Source organism: Strix uralensis, chromosome 1, assembly GCF_047716275.1.
Source record: "Strix uralensis isolate ZFMK-TIS-50842 chromosome 1, bStrUra1, whole genome shotgun sequence".
Lineage (NCBI taxonomy): Eukaryota > Metazoa > Chordata > Aves > Strigiformes > Strigidae > Strix > Strix uralensis.
The window spans coordinates 113,812,968-113,830,852 of record NC_133972.1 but is presented as its reverse complement, the minus strand read 5'-3'; positions in this window follow the sequence as shown (position 1 = coordinate 113,830,852).

The following is a 17,885-nucleotide window of genomic DNA, read 5'->3' as shown; positions in this document are numbered from 1 at the left end:
CATGGGCTGCATATACAAAGACTAGATAATCTGATTTTTTTTTTTTTTTACAGTAAAGCTGAGCTTTTGATAAAATATTTAGACAGAAACATAACATCATCTTCCTGCAATCCCTAAAAAAAGAATGAAGCCATTAAGAAGATCTGTGAGTTTTAAAATCTTCCAGTCACAATGACAACGTGGTCTTGAAGATGCAAAGTTTTAACATAGAAGACTCCCAGCAGCCCGGAATCAATGATGTTCTCAGGACTGAAATGTGGACAGACTCAGAAGAGAAAGACCAACAGGACACACTGACCCCAGGTGACTCCCTTTGTCACCCATCTGAGTTACAGTAGGTTGAAGACATAAATGCTATGTCCAATTTACACAGTACAAACCACTTCAATTTCATTCTGGAGCCAGAAGAATCAGGGTCAACACATCTGGGTCCAATTCCACATTAACATACTTACTTGGTTTCCAAGCCGTGAGGCTATCATATCTGAACAATGCAGCCATAGGATGTGTAAGTGTACTAGTGTTGCTCTGAGCAAATCTGGGCATTTCTGCATGTTATTGCCTCATGTAGAAGGAAACTGCAAACAGATTTATTACAAAATCGTGGCCTCCTGGTTTCCATCCTATGTCATTTGTAAATATCATGCTTAGATAAGAAATGCTTTTTTATCTTGTGAGAAATTCTGCTATTATAAAGGGAAAAAATCTAATTTCTAGGAACAAAAAATGTTGAAAGATTTTCACTGAGTTCAAGAAATTAAATAGTTCAAATAAACTCAGTTTACCATTTCCTTTGCGTAACTTCATGCTAGTGTGCTTGACATTTGTAATGTACTTGCTTTTTAATAAATGCATTCTGAACAGTAACCCAACATTCTTCATTTAAAGAAATAATTGGAAAAAAATTAGAAAATATATGTTTGTAGTTTTTCTTCTAAATTTGGAAAAGTGTTAAAACTATAATTTTTAAAAAGTGATTTGGATTAATACTATGATAGGTAGCAATATTATATCAATTACAATAAATAAGAATAAGTTTAGTCTGAAGAATACAGGTTTATTAAGCTTGATCATCTGTGCTTAACATTTATCAAAGTTATACTCAATGGAAAAATAAATAGTAGTAATTTGAAATATGTTGTTTACATAGTAATAACTGGTGAGACTTGATAAACTTGTGTTTTGCTATTTGTCCATGTGTGTCACGGAAATCAAGATCAACATTTACTCTCCAAATATATCATCTGCTCTCATTTAGATTATGTACCTGCCCCAGAAATTTTTAATTCACTGTATACACATATGTAACTGAAAGATCAATTTCTGCTTTAAATTACATATTCATAATGAGATTATTTCAGGATTATTTAATCCAACATGAAAACAAAGCAAAGATTTATTAAAGGCAAAAGGGGGAAAAATTGTAATGTAGAAGTAGAAAATCATAGTTGAAAGGAGTGAAATCCAAGTTGGCTTCTAAACCTTAATGAGAAGAAATATATTTTTAAGTACACACATCTAAACAAATATGTTATAACAGATTCCTCTGAGCAGCTTTTGCTAATATACTGTTCCAGATGGTAAATTCCTAATAAGCTTAAAAGCTTCATGGATAAAACCCTGGACATTAGAACTGATAAATAAATTGCTTCAAAACAAAGCAGAACAAAAAATTTAAAGTTGCAGAGGTCAGTCAGTACTCTAAACCCTGAGGTTTTAATCTCTCTAAAGCATACAGATAAGAGGACCATCTGCAAACTAATTTGATTTAGAGATGGCTGTGCAAAATTAATTCCTTGCTAGAGGCAGAGAAGGTTTCAGTTTTCTATCTATAAACTGACTTGCATATAGCAAATAATATTTTGTTCTGTAAAACAACAATGAAAAAACACAGGAAAAAAAACCCTGTATGAGAGTTCTTGAAAAGAGTAAGGAATTAAGAAAATTAAGTAAAAAGATCACTTTTTGATTTCTAAAATTACAAATTCATTTAATAGACAAAATAAAAACAAGAAAATAAATCTTTTAAGTGAACAGTAATCTGAAAAACTGATACTTAAGGAAAAAGACAATACATCTGCAATGTAATATCAAAATTCTTGCCAATAAATATACAAAGAGCTAGCTATGGGGGGAGGGGAGAGAGGGAGATATCCTACCAACCAGTACCTTCATATGTCTTTCTTCTGTAATACTTTGAACTGTCTCAGTAAAATGCTCAAAGGTAATCAATCAGTAAAGATGTATCTAGTTAATTTATCATAAAGACAATGTAAAGATATTTTAAAAAGCAAAACAAAAGAAAGCCTCCAAAGGTAATTAATAAACATGAGTTGTCAACTGGACTGTCATGCCAAAAGAGGTCTGCAGAAGGTCAGCTTGAGCAACCCTAGTGATAGCGGTGTCTCAGACGTTGATGGTGCAGGTCGTGGAATAAGGAATATACTCTGAATGTTTTCTGAGGACACTAAGATAAAAAGAAGCAAAAGCAGTGTGGTGAACAAGAGCAGAATTTGAAATCTTATTGATGAAACCATGACATCTCAAAAGTCAGCACAAAACTGAAGTAATTGCAGACTTCTACAGTGAATAAATCTTAAAGATCCTCATAGACATTTTTCCATGTATTGTTATAAATCCAAACTTTTGGCAGAAGCCTGCATGGAAAATGATGGGGGAAAAAAAGGAGAGTTTACACAGTTTGTAGTGTTTTGGAGGGAATAGGAGCCCCCTACCTTCTTGATAAGACATTTGTTCTTTTTATCAGGTATCATAATTGTGAGATTTATCTCAAATAAGAACTAACTTTTCATACAGCTATTCTCCCTGAATGTATCTGTTCCACAGATTTCCCTAGAAAGTCCACTGTAACACCACCAAAACACAAGAAAGTGGCTGAGCATTTGTTGAATAACAGAAGTAGGTTGTATTTGAGTCTATACAGACTCAGAGAAAACTCTCAACCTTCAAAAATACAGTCTCAGGAATCTTCAGGGCTTTTTTCTGGGTCACGCTTAAATCACATTTCAGTCCATTAGCACTTACAATTAAGACTTCAACAGATTAATTTGTATTTACTATCTTTCATGAGATTATGATTGTTTCCTCTAATTATATTGTGATTAAAAGTCACATCCCCATTCATTTTACAATCAAGATTAACACATATGCCCACAAATGATGACTACAGCAATTTCACAGATTCAATAAAGGTAGATAAGAGATTAGAAGAATGTTTAAGCATTAAAGAAAATGGCATATTTATTCCAAACATTTAACTATTTGTAGATTTCTCTGCCCTTACCCACGACCAATAACATTTTTATATTATAATTAGCTAAACTGGGACTATAAACAATTCTCATACACAAAGTGCTGTGAGAAGCAGCACATATGCTAAAATAAAGGAAACAGGATAGGGAATGAGTACTTAGGAATTCCAACATGTTCTTTATCTTTAGTTTGTTACAATAACTCAGATTAAGTTTATCTAATTGATGACTACAGTTATTTTCCTTGAAAACAAATAAGAAATTAACTAATAAAAGCATTTGTTAACAGCTAAAATTGCTCATAAATAACCTCTAACAGTCCAGCATTCTGCTTTCAAATACAAGTTGGAAAAGCATGAATTTGGGTTTCACAGTTTAATCATATCACTGAGGTGAAAAAAATTTTTAAAATTTTTCAAAAAAAATCTTAAAATATTGAGGAATCTCTAAGAGTTTTTCCCCACAGAAAAGATGGACTAAAACAGGTTCACTTTCTTAATGTGTGACAAAATTGGAGGATTTAAGAAGAGAGTAGGCCCTTCCATTAAACTTGTACCTTACATATTAAATATGCACATAAAGTTCAAATTTAAGGAGTAGATGAGTCTCATTGGGTTTTACTTGAAATAAAAAAAAATAAAAACAAAACAAAACAAAACAAAACAAAACATCACAGTAGCTTTTAATGGAAATAAAAGGTTTTTCATCTCTGCTCTGCCCCAGTGCTCCAAGTAAGAGATGCATGGGATCCCTAGATGCAGCTGGTGTCCAGCTGGGCACAATTCTTCCAAATGAAGTTCTGAGGTTGTGCCCAGTGAATTTGAAATATCTGTCAGGAGGAATTGGATGTATATATCAGGGACTCAGAAGAAGATGCTGGAAAAGCAGGATAAAAGCAAGCAAACTACAGCACAAAGGCACAAGAAAAAAAAAAAAAAAAAACAACAACATAGGTCAAAGGTTTTCCCCTGTTTCTCATAACACCACAAGAAAAGGACAAAGTTTAGGACTTTACCAATGTCTCAGGTGAAGTACAATACCTAACTCAAAGGTTGTTCTAAATATTTTTTACCTTTTCATATTCTTTAGGTTATACTAAAAAACTAAACAGAAGCAAAGTTACATAATAATCAGATTCCTGATGTTCAATCTCTGTCTCAAATAAAAAACTGTAAAAACTCTCTGTCACTCAAGTAAGGCCAGAAATGCTCTTTGGGTAACTAGTTCCACTGATAAAGCATACAAATACAATAAAAACTCCTTCAAGCAAACACTGATGTTAAATCAGTGTTATGTTATGCCTGACCATAATGTTGAGGATCATCATCTCAGGAAACAAAATGAAAGTACGTATTTTTACTTATATACTATCACCACAACTACCACATTTGATACCACCATCACCGTGTTTGATTCTGTAAGGTTACAGAAGAGCTTTCCTGTATCTCAGTTTAGTCATAACTGAGATACAAAGAAGGATGGGAAAAAAATATAAAACAATGTAAAACAATGAAAATCTTTAACCTTCCCATTTGGTAACCCTGAGTGCAGGTTGCATGGTAATTACTTTTCATTACAAATGTGAAAAATCTCAGAGGCTGTGAAGCATTCTACATATTTGCCTCTTGATCAGCTCAATTAAATAAAATGTACAAGCCAGTAACTGTACTAGCTCAGTTTACAGGACAGTTAGCATGGAATAGCTGACATGCAAGAAAACCACAACCAAATTTACCTCCCTGCAACGTATTAGTGTACATGCAGCCAAACACAGTACAGCAGAGTATGCTTCACAACACCTACTTTTAGCTCACACACAGCACAGCAAAAGAAATACGAAGGCTAAAGTTTTAAACAGAAAAAATAGAACAATGTTATTATATTAGAACTTTTTAACCTCTCATTCATTGGTACTTACTGCTAGCAGGGCAATAGATTGCCGTGCCTTTCCAACCTAACCCTATAGAAGCAGTAGCATAATTCTGTTTGAGACATACCTAGAACAAACCAGCACAGCTCTACAGACAACAGCGGATACCACTTTAAAGCATAAAAGCTTCTGTCCATCCTCCACTCCTGTTTAACCTTTATCAGGATGAAACTCAAAGCAAAATTTGCTTACCTCTTTTTATACAAATTATCAAAGCCAAACAACTTTTCAAATTACAAGAATTATGCAACTCAAGGGGAAAAAAAGTACTGGAGTAATTTTTTCAGGGAGTTTGTAATATACTTAATTACCCCTTACACAATTTAAGATTATCTTTTTGATATCTGAAGTACTGCTTTTTTTTTTTTACCAAGATCATTTATCTTTTCCTCGAAGAAAATTATTTCAGTAAACCAAAAACATGACAGTGTGAGAAAGCAAAGAAAGTGTACTCCATTTTAGACTGTTTCTCTAAAGTGCTAACTTCATTAGACATTGCAGAATGTTGAGTCGAAAATCCACAGAATATTTCTCCTGTAGGTGAAAACAATTGAAGAGATCTGTGTTGCAGAAATGGCAGGAAGCATCCACCAGTGTTAAACAATATGAAGGACTTACTGTTCAGGCAGGCAATTTTCTCTGCATGAATATAATGTGATTACAATGGGAGCTGCTGTAGGCTAATGAGCTCCTATGCACTGTTTTTATGGCATGAAACTCAGGAAAGTGTTCAGCATTTTCCCCTGCACTTTCAAGCAGATGGTACTGTGGTGAGACAGTGCCCTTCCACGACACATTGCACAATCTACATGCTGCAGCAGCACAAAAAGCCCAGAGGTCTTTTCTGTATGTTGATGACATTTAAGATAGACTAGCAGAAACTCCAGCCAGGCAAATTGGTTTTGCTGAAGGCATTTAATTAACAGGATTTGAAATACATATTACCAGACACAGCAGAGATTTATAACAACCATACTTTTCTACTATGTACAAAATCTTTCAGTGTTTTTTGTTGTTGTTGGGGGGGGGTACCTCATAAAGGTCATCAACAAAAATCAAACATGGCTGTTTGAAGATAGTCCTTTTATTTAAGACAAAAATTGTGTTGAACAAATTCCGACTGAAGAAAAAACCAGATTCTTTTGCTAAAGAACGTAAGAAAGATACTTAAAGCTTTCAGATGCCATTTAATTGAATTTGATATAGAAATGGACTGTCCTTTCACATCTACTTTTCCATATATTATCTATTATTTATATCGGCTGGTACTGAGTGTTACACTTAGGACTAAATATCTTTAAATACTGGTAGCATAGTATTTTCATAGCTTTCAAATTTAGAAATTAAACTGATTTTGACTATGGGATATGAGACATACAGATTTAAAAATATTTTGCTCAAACCACATCTAAGAAATCTAAATATTTATGAGATAATTAGGCAAGTGTTTTGTGATACAAAACCAAGACAGTCAAACGCAACAAGCTAAAATGATTGTTAAGAGAATTATAACAGTAATCTTCCCTCACCCCTGAACTTACTGGAAAAGTACTCCCTAGCTATGACCCACTGCTATCCAAGGCAATCCACTGAGAAAAAAAAAAAAAAAATCTGTTTTCTCAAGTGATTTTGAAATAAAAATCAGGCTCAGACAAAAACTTTTAATTCATTACAGGAACTGACTGACAGTGCACATAAAGCACAGGGTGTCAATGCTGTGAATGGCATTGCTATATTGAAATTAGTAGAATCATTCAATTTTACACAGGTGCTCAACCTGGCAAAAGGTAAGCAGGTCACCCAGTCTGTGCTGGTACTCCTCCTCTTGGACTCTTCAGATCAGGACTTAGCTATTTTTTAAGCCTGGCCGTTGTGACTTTAGAGCTCAGGGACTGCAAAGCCCAGACAAGCAGTGCAAGGTCCACATATAGAAGAGCATGATGCACTCTCTTTGTCAAATGAACTTCAGAAAAAGATTTTGCTTGCTTGTTTGTTTGTTTGTTTTTTCTTGTGGTTGCTGTTCATTCTTGAATTAGCTTTCCTTTGCCAGTCCCAGCAAAATAAAAAGTCTTCCCCATACTTCTTCTTTGGCCACAGAACTGAAAATCAATTGTCTATCTCTAGTTCAGTGAGAAATTCTTATTTAAAACTGAAGAACTATGTTTTCTTCTATTTCTCAAGTGAACATTCAAGCTCACTAGAGATGCATTTATTTTCTCTGTATGGAGCTTTTATTCAGTTTTTATTACAAATGCTGCGGGTGATCATTAAACACTATTTGAAGCTGTGTGCAGAGAAATTACACAAAAGTAGAGCAGGTGTTCAGACTGGCTCAGCAACCACAGAAAGCAAACTGACTCCTTATCTTCCAGACTTATCTTTCAAGGCTGCTGCTCTCCCAAGAGATATTGTTATAGTAGAAAAATGAGAGAAAGATTAGTATATCTTACAGATCTTGATTTTATCCTTGATTATATAGCTTGTAAAGATAGATCCATTAGCTCTTAGAAAATTACAGACATTTGTGGTTTAATTAACAGTATTACATGCAACTTGTTGCTTGGGAAATGGATATACAAATAAGACATCTGCTCCTTAGCTTGTTCGCATTTCAGACAGTGGTTTGGATGCAGATACCTTTCTCATTTTAAGAGCATAGCACTGAATGTAATTACTTGCTTACAGAGAGTTATTACAGCAAGCTACTCTTCAGACATTAAAGCAAAAATCAGATAAATCTACATTCTAAGAATTAGTAAAACTTGTCCTCGACATAATACATAGGCTAGGTAACCATGTTTTGATCAATGAGAATGAGAGATTCTAGTACCCTGCTCTCTCAAAACTCAAAAAAGGAAAATGGAAAGTATCTGCCTACACTGTCAATTAAATTCTCATATGAACCATGCACTTATGCCCAAGGCCCAAAGTAAAGCTAGAAAGTTTGTCAAAGAGAACATTTTTCCTGCTTGTGCCAGTAAGTCTCTATCTTTCCTCTGTGAGCAAAATTAGCACTAGTTTCATTAATTTGCAGTCTGCTCATAATCTAAAAGGAACTTGGAGTTTTAATACAAAATTTGCTTTCCAAATTAGGTTTTTATAACTTTGAAAAGTCAACATGGGAGAGAATAATGACTACCATTTTTACGATTAAAAGAATTTTCATCTCAAAGAACATTCTCTCAATGCGTAGATCCACATAACACAACTGTGTGCTCACTCAGTTTGTAACTATTAAGCCACATTCCCACGTCATTTTTCAAAAATATCCCTTTATGAGTTCATGGAAATACTTCTAGCCTATCTTAAACAGTTTTATCTCCATTCCATGATTCTTACATCATAAAGAACAGTATTTCATCCATCTCAAGCTCCTAGGAACAGTGAAAATGCTGACTAGAAGATGTACTGATGCACTATCTTCTTGCTCTTCAAAATTTTAGAAGAATGGAAACATTACAAAGATGACTTCTCATTCTCAATGGTATAATTTTATTGCTATTCTGTGTCAGGTGCATCCGCCCAGTGAAAGCAGAGCTTCTTGGCTGCTGAAGTGTGGCAGCCTCTGGCTGTCTTTGTTTTCAAGGTCTCGCGGTAGTTGAGACCTTTGACCAATGGGAGCCGCTATTGACTACAGGTCAGATTCGGCCTGGGTATAAATGGAGTCCCCTGGGGGAGCCATTTTGAGCTCGTCCCCTGGAGCAGCACGCTGTGGTCGAGGACTCTCCCCTTGGGTTCAGGACGCCGTCCAAGGAAACTCCTCGAGGTGCCTTGGGTCGGGACACTGCCCTGAGCAGGTCCTCGAGGTTGAGAGCCCTCACTTATCAGGTGAGTGTAGAGAGTTTTGGGTTGTCGTTAAACCCTAGGTAGTGAAGTTTTGTTTGCGTTTGGGGTTGTCGTTAAACCCCTGGGTTGTGAGGCTTTGTTTTACGTTTTGGGTTCCCGTTAAACCCCAGGAAGTGAAGTCTGCGTTTGGGGTTGCCGTTAAACCCCTGGGAAGTGGGGCTTTATAAAGTGTTTTGTGTTGTTGTTAAACCCCAGAAAGTTATTCTGTCCTCCTCTTGGGGACATCCGAATCTGTAACTTACGGAGAGCTGGTTGGTTGTTTTATTAAAAAATAAATTTATTTATTTTTTTTAAATTGGTGGTGGGTTGTTCGTTTGGAAGCCTCCATAACATATTCTTCCTGAAGTAATCTCAAAAATTTATTAAAATGTACAGTATTGAAGAATCCACTGCATTAGTCTGTCAACATCTGCAGAGCTGTAGGGTTGTCTATATCCTTTAGATTGTATTAGTTTTGGTTCTCAGCAGAGAACTCCATATGGCAGTAACCATACTTGGTTGTCATGATTTCCATGCCGACTTCAGAAGAACTCCCAACTGTTTTGACTAAAGTAGGGATTGACATAGTATTAATCTAAATAGCTGATGAGAATACAGTCATTTATTGAGCTAGTTCAATTCTTCTGTGATTGTTTGGGGAATTGTGTTAAACTAAGGAAATAAGGCTCTATTTTTTAAACTTTGCAGTATGGCAGCCCCTGAGCACAGACAAGTCTTCTTCCAAGTGCCTCCAGGGGTTCATTCACATTGAAGAAATAGTTAGGCATGAGAGATGATGTCCTCCTTCAGCAACAGACAGGATTGTTGCTTAGATACAGAGACTGTACTTTAACACATATTTTTCAGAGGAGATGCAGTATTGCCTTTAGCCTTGCTCCTATGCTAATGCAGTTCTGCAATATCCCAGCACGGCAAAATCTGTCCCTTAAAAAGACAAAAGAAGGATTAATGAAAACTTCAGGACTCATCTTCCTAATTGTTCCTATTAAATCATCACCATAATAAAAATCTTAGTCTTAAAATCTAAGAATATAGGCATGTTGTGTGAAGAGTTTACTACATTCATAGGTATTGTAATGTAAACTGAGACTACAAAATTATTCAGATGGAACCTGATACATTTCCCTCTTAAAATGAATTGTTTTCTGATAAGCAACTGAGCAGGTAAACAACACCGCTCCTGCTCTGAGGTTCCAGACTATATAGCATTCAAGGGGAAAAAGAAATAAATTCCCTCTCAACCAAACAAAAGGTCTAAATATCCTGCTTTTTGTTATCAGTAGCAGAACAAAATGGAAATTATTTGTGCAAAAACAATAGGTACTTTAACAAAAGATAGAATCCACTTTGTCATGTTGTTAGAGGATTATACTAAAAAGCCCATTGAATAGTAAATGTTTTACTTCCCGCATTTTGATATGAATTTGTCCTACTGATTATGACTGTTTTTTTTAAAAAAAGCAGTGCCTAGGCGTCATCGTTATGGGTCAAAATCTCTATGATGTGTTCAATGCAAACATACATGAAAAAAAATTCCTGAGCTCACAAAATTCAAATTAAGATTTTAATTTCATTTTCATTATATATCTATACAACTAGCAAGAAGACAGCTGTATAAGACAAATATTTTCATATTTTTAAGCCTGTGTCCCCCCTTTTGTTACAAATATTTTTTTTCTGTAAAATATTTAAACAACTTTGAAAAAGTTTCTTTAAACCTTTGAACAGTGATGTTCTTTCCACTTAACCTACATTTTAATCATCTAAAATAATATTTTTAGTGAAAACTCTGTTTTAAAATTCCAGTTTCCCATAATTGTTTCTGTGGCAGTAAAATCCAACAAATACAATGTTTAGTTATCAAGCCCAGCCTTTCAGCATCTTATTTATATTTTCTGAAGTGCTCTTTTGACAAATTACAATTCGATCATTTTGGCATTTCTTTGAAATCTAGGAAAAATATGCCCCACAGAGACCTTCTGGGTGATTTTAAATTTATTTATATTTCTGCAAAAATTAAAAATTACATGTCTTGAATTGCACTTATACCAATCTTAGCAATATTAACAATAATCAAGTCCATAAATCACCACTTTACCTCTTTTGATGTCTCTACTTGTGGCTCTGTCAACTAAGAGTCTTTAAATTGGTTTTAATTGGATATATGCCAGAATGGCAAGAGCTGATAGAACAGGAGATCAGAATCATTTTGAAACAGGAAGTGTTGCTGGGGTCTTCTCTTGAGATTCCTGACACAACTGACTATTCTGAGCAAACTCAAATGGTATCTATTTCCTAGATCATGATGCCCATCCTCAGAGTTGCAAAAAGAGTGTATGTGTTTACTACCGTACAAGTGACATTTAGTTACATGCATTATACTAGGTGAAGGAAGTATTGTGAGTTTTCTTATTGCAAAAATAGCTACAACATTGCAGTATACTTTTTTTAAGATTGACTGAAGAATATTCTCGTATTTTTTAAAAAAATAATCATAATCAGTAGGAGAAATTCATATCAAAATGCAGGAAGTAAAATATTCAGGTTAATCTTCCCATCATCTGGATTGTTACCTCAGCAAGTGCCACCTGCAAACTTGTTCTTAGAGTTAGGCCATATTACATCCTGAGAAAAATAATGAAAACCAAATATATCACCCTTTTCAAAGACAAATATGATTGTGTATGAATGAAGGATGAATAATCTTTCTACAACATTCTCGCTGACATCTAGTTAGACTCCATCTTCTGAATTATGTTATTCAATATTCTGCCCCAGTGAAGAATACTACATGAAGTCCAGAACAATTTTCATTAAAAAGATAAATAAGTAAATATAACTCACTCCTGCAGTCTTTAAAAGGTAAAAAATAATACGGATAAGAGTTCATTAAGTCATTGGCTGCAACTGCAATGAGGAGAATTTATTTGCAGCATGTTACTCCTTGCACTCTATTTCTGCATAAGCAATCATATGCATTACCACTTGTAGATAGACGGTTAGCATTCAAGTTTGCAAATTCTCTTGGGATTGATTTCCAGACCTGGGAAAAACAGCTTGACTCTGTAGTATAGTAGACAATAAGGCTATGGAGACAGAAGATGCGTTTATCATTGAGAATGAAGTGCATGTTGCAAAATGCCTCTATCCTCTTCGTTTGAGAGGTAAATCATTCTGCTGCCTCTATGTATTTAAAACACAACTCACCTATGACAATAACCAAGAACTCTTAAAGGTTACAATTTGTCATTGGTGAACACTGAACTACAAATACAATTACTATTCTTCAGCTCTGAGTGCCTAAAGAACAGTATGATCATACAGATTTCTGGGAGACAGGAAGAAGGGGAAAGGAAGAGAGGGAGAATGAGCCATGTCAGTTGTAATGAAGAATTACAGGCACTCTTACAGAATTAAATGCCAAATGAGTCGGGCTCTATAGGAAGAAACACGGCTCCATTCCTTATTCTGTTGCACTGAACTCATTACCATCAACTCTTGATCAGAGATGCAAGATACCTGACAAATTCTGGAAACTAATTTTCTCTTACACTGTAAAATTGCTAAACTGTTTAAGCAGCCAATATTAGCAAATTGTAATTGTCATCTGAACGGTGGGCTGATATTAGTCTTTTCCTATTTATGGCACATATGTGTTACGGGTCTTAAGAATTCTGCTCTGCTTAATGCAGAGATGCTCTGTTTGATTTAGAGTTGCTCTGCCTCAAGATAGGGAGGATTTCAATCAAAATAATTGCCCTGTAATCAGATCATTAATTATGTTTTTATGTAATGACATTTATAAAAAAGTCAAAAAACCATGCTAATTTGCTGAAATAAAAATGAATAATATTTCTTAATTGGCTACGTCTCAATTAGTTTAATTACCATACTAAATCTATCCATCTCAAGCTGATACATATCCATGCAGAAGAAGTTCAAGTTTGTTTTCAGTTCTGTGAAACCCCGCTAGTGATTTATAATAAAGTATTGATGAACAGGCTTCTAAACCAATGTTGCACTCAATTCAAGCAATAACAAAAGCTATTAGTTTTTTGTTCAGACATTTTGGCAAGTAAATAGGCAGGGCAAAAAAAGAAGAAGCACTAAAGAACAAGTATAAGCAACATCTCATCTGTAGGATGCCCCACAGCAAACAAACATTCTGTTAAGAGCAGGTCTTAGTCAAACAGTATCAACGGTGAAAAGCCTATCAGAAAAAAATACAATACAAAAGATGTCCCTAATATATGTGTTACAGCCCAATAGACTGATGCTTCAGACTTTCCCTTATATCTAATGTTCAAATAAAGTTTTGCAGAACTTTACAGCTGAAGCTGTTTACTATGTGACAGTTCATATTAATATTGATCTAGCTATAGCAATTTGAATATATAGATATCCTTGTTCTCACCACCCAAGAAAAAACTGTTTCCAAAGTTAAATACAAACCCATGGGATCTGAAAATAGGCTGGGTTTCTGTATATTGCACTATATCATATGACTAAATCCTCCAAAGCTGGTATTTCTTTCTTTTTTATTTTTTTTTCTACTGAAAAATCCACATGCAAAAAGCATGACAAAGGAATGTCTGTTGTTTATTGGTTTTGGCCATGAATTCCAGTATTCATTAATGTAGCCATATGATCTCCATTAACTACAAAAGAAAGCCATTATGCAGGGGGCAGGGAATGGGGACAGGACTAGAAATCACATAATCCTTGAATTAACCAGAGTCATCTGAAAAGCAAACATTAATATGATGAGTAGCCACCAGACCTTCTACCACCAGATTTTTTGCAGTTGAACGCTGCATGTCTCTGTAGCAATAAAACACACTTATAACCAGAAAACTGCTACAAAACCATGTAAGAAATGCTAAATTTGTCGATAAAACTGAACTCCCCTCCCAGCGTAGACTTTATCAATTATCCTTTTCAGGAGAAATGGCACTAACAGAAACACAAGTCTGTAATTGGTATCTATGAAAATAACTAAGTGCCCCAAGGTGATATCCTGGCATAATGCTTATGGCTAAGAGATGAAGTCCTGAAACAAGTGACAAGAGTTGCATGAAAAAGAAATTATGAGGGTAGTCATTGATTTTACATCAGTTTTCTATTTTCATTATTTCATAAGATGTAAATGACAACTAAATGCATCAGAACTTCAAAGATTTACTACAAATTAGAAAAAAAGATAATTTATTTCCTTATAGTCCACCTCCACTTGTTTCATCACTATATAATCCATAAAGTTAAATTAAAACCATGGATACATTACAGCAGGCATCATTTTCAAACCACACATGCAGACTTTTACAAAAAGTGTTAGCTTTGGTCTTGGATATAAAATGAGTATCAATTCTGTCTTGACCAGTTTATTTGTACTGCATACCATAAGCAATGAATGAGTTTTTCTTGTCTAAAAACCAATTTCTAATGCAGTAGGAATGAGATATTAGGTTGCAGAAGCGACCGAGTTCTGCTATAGAGAGAACTCATTTGAGAGTTTGTTTCTGACTTAATACTGAAATGTAATGTTTAGAGATTTTTAAAAAGGGAGGAAAACTAACTGTATTCTATTTAATAGAAAAGAATTTTTGTGGACATAAAAGCAACCTTTTTTTTTTTTTTTTTTTTTTTTTTTCTGATATCACAGGATAATTTAGAATCAATCTCCCAAAGAATTTCAGAGTGTTTGTTACCCATAGAAATACTATCTGCTCAACTTCTTTACACTAGTTCAACTCCATTGAGTTCCAGTTGCAGAATCAAGAATAAAACTGCTATGGTCCCTTAAAAAATTTTAATCTTCAAGTGAAAAAAAAAAGGGACAAAATTAGAGATAAAAAAAAAAAAAATCCTACAAAGCATTTCATATTAAAAAAAAAGCTTTTAATACAGGAAAAAAAATTTTTTTTCATCTATCAAGGTCAATAACACTTCATTCAAAAACCATGATTTGTGAAATCATGTAACAAAGCAGCTACATGGATTTTCTTAGGAAAGAAAAAATTCAGACCAAGTACAGGAAAAGATAATTTCACTGCAGCCTTAAAAAAGAAAATATCTTTGATACATAATGTTATAGGAATTGATAAATACAATTACAAAAGTAGTAATAAAATATAGCAGTGCATATTACATTTCATAATACATATATAGCCATATGTTACATGAATACAATATTTAGAGGATTTATTTGTAGTATGAGACAGAGTTTTCTGGTATTAAATACAGTTTAAAAGTCCTGAGGTATCACATTAGACTGAAAGGTAAAGTAGGTTTGTAATATTGCACTTGAATGGTGGCTAACACAAAATAAAATTTTTGTTTCTTCATATAATCCAAGATTTACATAAGGATATAGATTGCTCTGGGTTCTATGCTATTTCTTTGGTGAATCAAGCTTGATTCTTAATCCAAGAACATTCCCTGATAAAGAAAAACACTAAAGAAATTTGCAGTTCTAAAAACTCCTTGACATGTTTTCTCACCATTCTGAAATGCAAATCAGGAACAGTTTACAGCTTTTATAATGCTTACTAAATTTAAACAAACCCAGAGAATGAATCTGGACTTGTAAAAAGCACCTTATTATTATTCTGCATAATTAGCAATTAACAATGATGCACTATATTAATCACATTTATTACACAGGTGCCTTCAGATGAGACTGAAGTCCCATTATGCAAACATAGGCTTTGAACAAAGTTTACAAGTTACATAAGACAAGGTGAAGAAAAAGACATTACAAATGACAACATTAGAACACCAAATATCATGTTAGCTCATGCTTATTCATTTTCTGAAGTTACTTCAAAAATATAGTGAAATACTTAAGAAACAATGTGTGTAAAAAGGGTGTGGGGCAGGATATAGAGAAAAAGAAGAGAGAAAAGTAATGCAACAGAAAGATATTGAGGTAGAAGTGAAACTGAGGTTGACATTGAGAGCAAATTAAATATTTAAAAAAAATAAATAAAAGTCAACCTTGGAGCACATGTCAGGTGCTGAGCAAGACTAAACAACTTCGTGGCAAAGTGCAAACTGGCCCTATTGGAAACAATTCTACCAGCTCATCAAGCAGTGACAACTAGGCCCAGCAAGGTTCCCCAAGACTGCTTAGTTTACTCGCACAGTACCCTGAATGTCTATAGGTCTGTGATTTAGCAATTGTCTTTCACCCCACTGGTTTTTCTCTTCAGGTTTCACCCTGGTCACATGACAGTGAGGGAGGAAGACATCACCTTTATCATAATTTGCCTGTTCTGCACCTTCTGGATCCCCACCTCTTGGGCACAGGATGATTGCTACAGCACCCTGTTAGATCTGCTGTGTCTTATGCTACAGCTCCTATTCTGTTTCTATCTGGTGATATTTACACAATAATAAATGAGGAATGGTGACAAACTTACTGAATTTAACATAGTTCGTTAAGTATGTTAAACATAGCTAGCCAGTGTGGTTCATAGCACTTCATCTCTGCCTCTCCTTCTTCCTCATGCTCTTTCCCTGCTCCAGTGTGAGGTCCCTCCCATGAGAGACAGCCCTTCACAAACTACTCCAAAGTGGGTCCTTCCCATGGGCCGAAGTTCTTCATGAACTGCTCCAGCGTGGGTCACTTCTACAGGGTGCAGTCCTTCAGGAATGGACTACTCCAATGTGCGTCCCCCATAGGGGCCACAAGTACTGCTAGAAAACTTGCTCCAACGTGGGCTCCTCGCCATGGGACCACAGTCCCAGGAGCCTGCTCCAGCATGCGCTCTTGAAGTGCTAAGGCTTGGACAATAGGCCCAAGCCAGAGTTGACCTATAGATGAATCCTGTGTATTTTATAACTGATAATCATTGTGCTAGTAGGTATTGTACTAAGTTATAACAACCCACTGATGCTGATGTAAAAAGTGCTAAAGCATTGAAATACTGAAGCCTGAACAACAGGCCCCAAGCCGAAGCTGCTTACTTAGCATGTAGCATTAATAAAATATGTAGACTCACTAGTGAAAGATGCAGCTTAGACAAAATATAGTCAATAGCGAGGAGAGAATGCATGCAATTTTCCTTTCACAGCCTTGTTCAAGGCTGAGGACCCAAGTATTTGGCCTTGTTAGAAATTCCCTTGGTTCCCCCCCTGAGCCCTGGCCAGGCTTTGGGTGGAATCCAACAGGAGAATGAAACCAGAAATTTTCTACTCAAAACAAAGGTGCCAGCTATTCTGGCTCGTCGATCTCTGGTATATAAGGCTGGGTCCGTTTGCAGCGACTTTGGATGCCTCACCTATGGGTGGACGCACCGCGTAGGATTTCCCACTTGCCGGATCAGGCTCTCCAAATCCTCGCTGTAACCGGGGCTCCCCAGCGTCTGCGGATCTGGATGATGGTAACATATGCAAGTGGTGATGTATCTTTCTTAATCACTATTCTCTCTCTCATGTAGTAATGATTTGATGCATTACCCTGTATTTTCCTGTTTGTTGCTTTAAGTGCACTATTCTGCTTTTTTCTTACCGCATGTTTTCTGTATTACACTGTTACATTATTTGGTTATCACCAGTAAAATACGCCTACTCTTTTCACTCTGGTGTCCGAGTTTAACTGGTATCCTTAATCAGCAAAACAGCTCTCCACAGGTGTCACAGCTTCTTCCAGGGCACATCCACCTGCTCTGGCGTGGGGTCTTCCACAGGCTGCAGGTGGATTCTGCTCCACCGTTAACCTCCATGGGCTGCAGGGGCACAGCCTGCCTCACCATGGTCTGCACCACGGGCTGCAGGGGAGTTTCTGCTCTGACCACTGGAGCACCTCCTCTCACTCCTTCTTTTCTTGCCTGGGT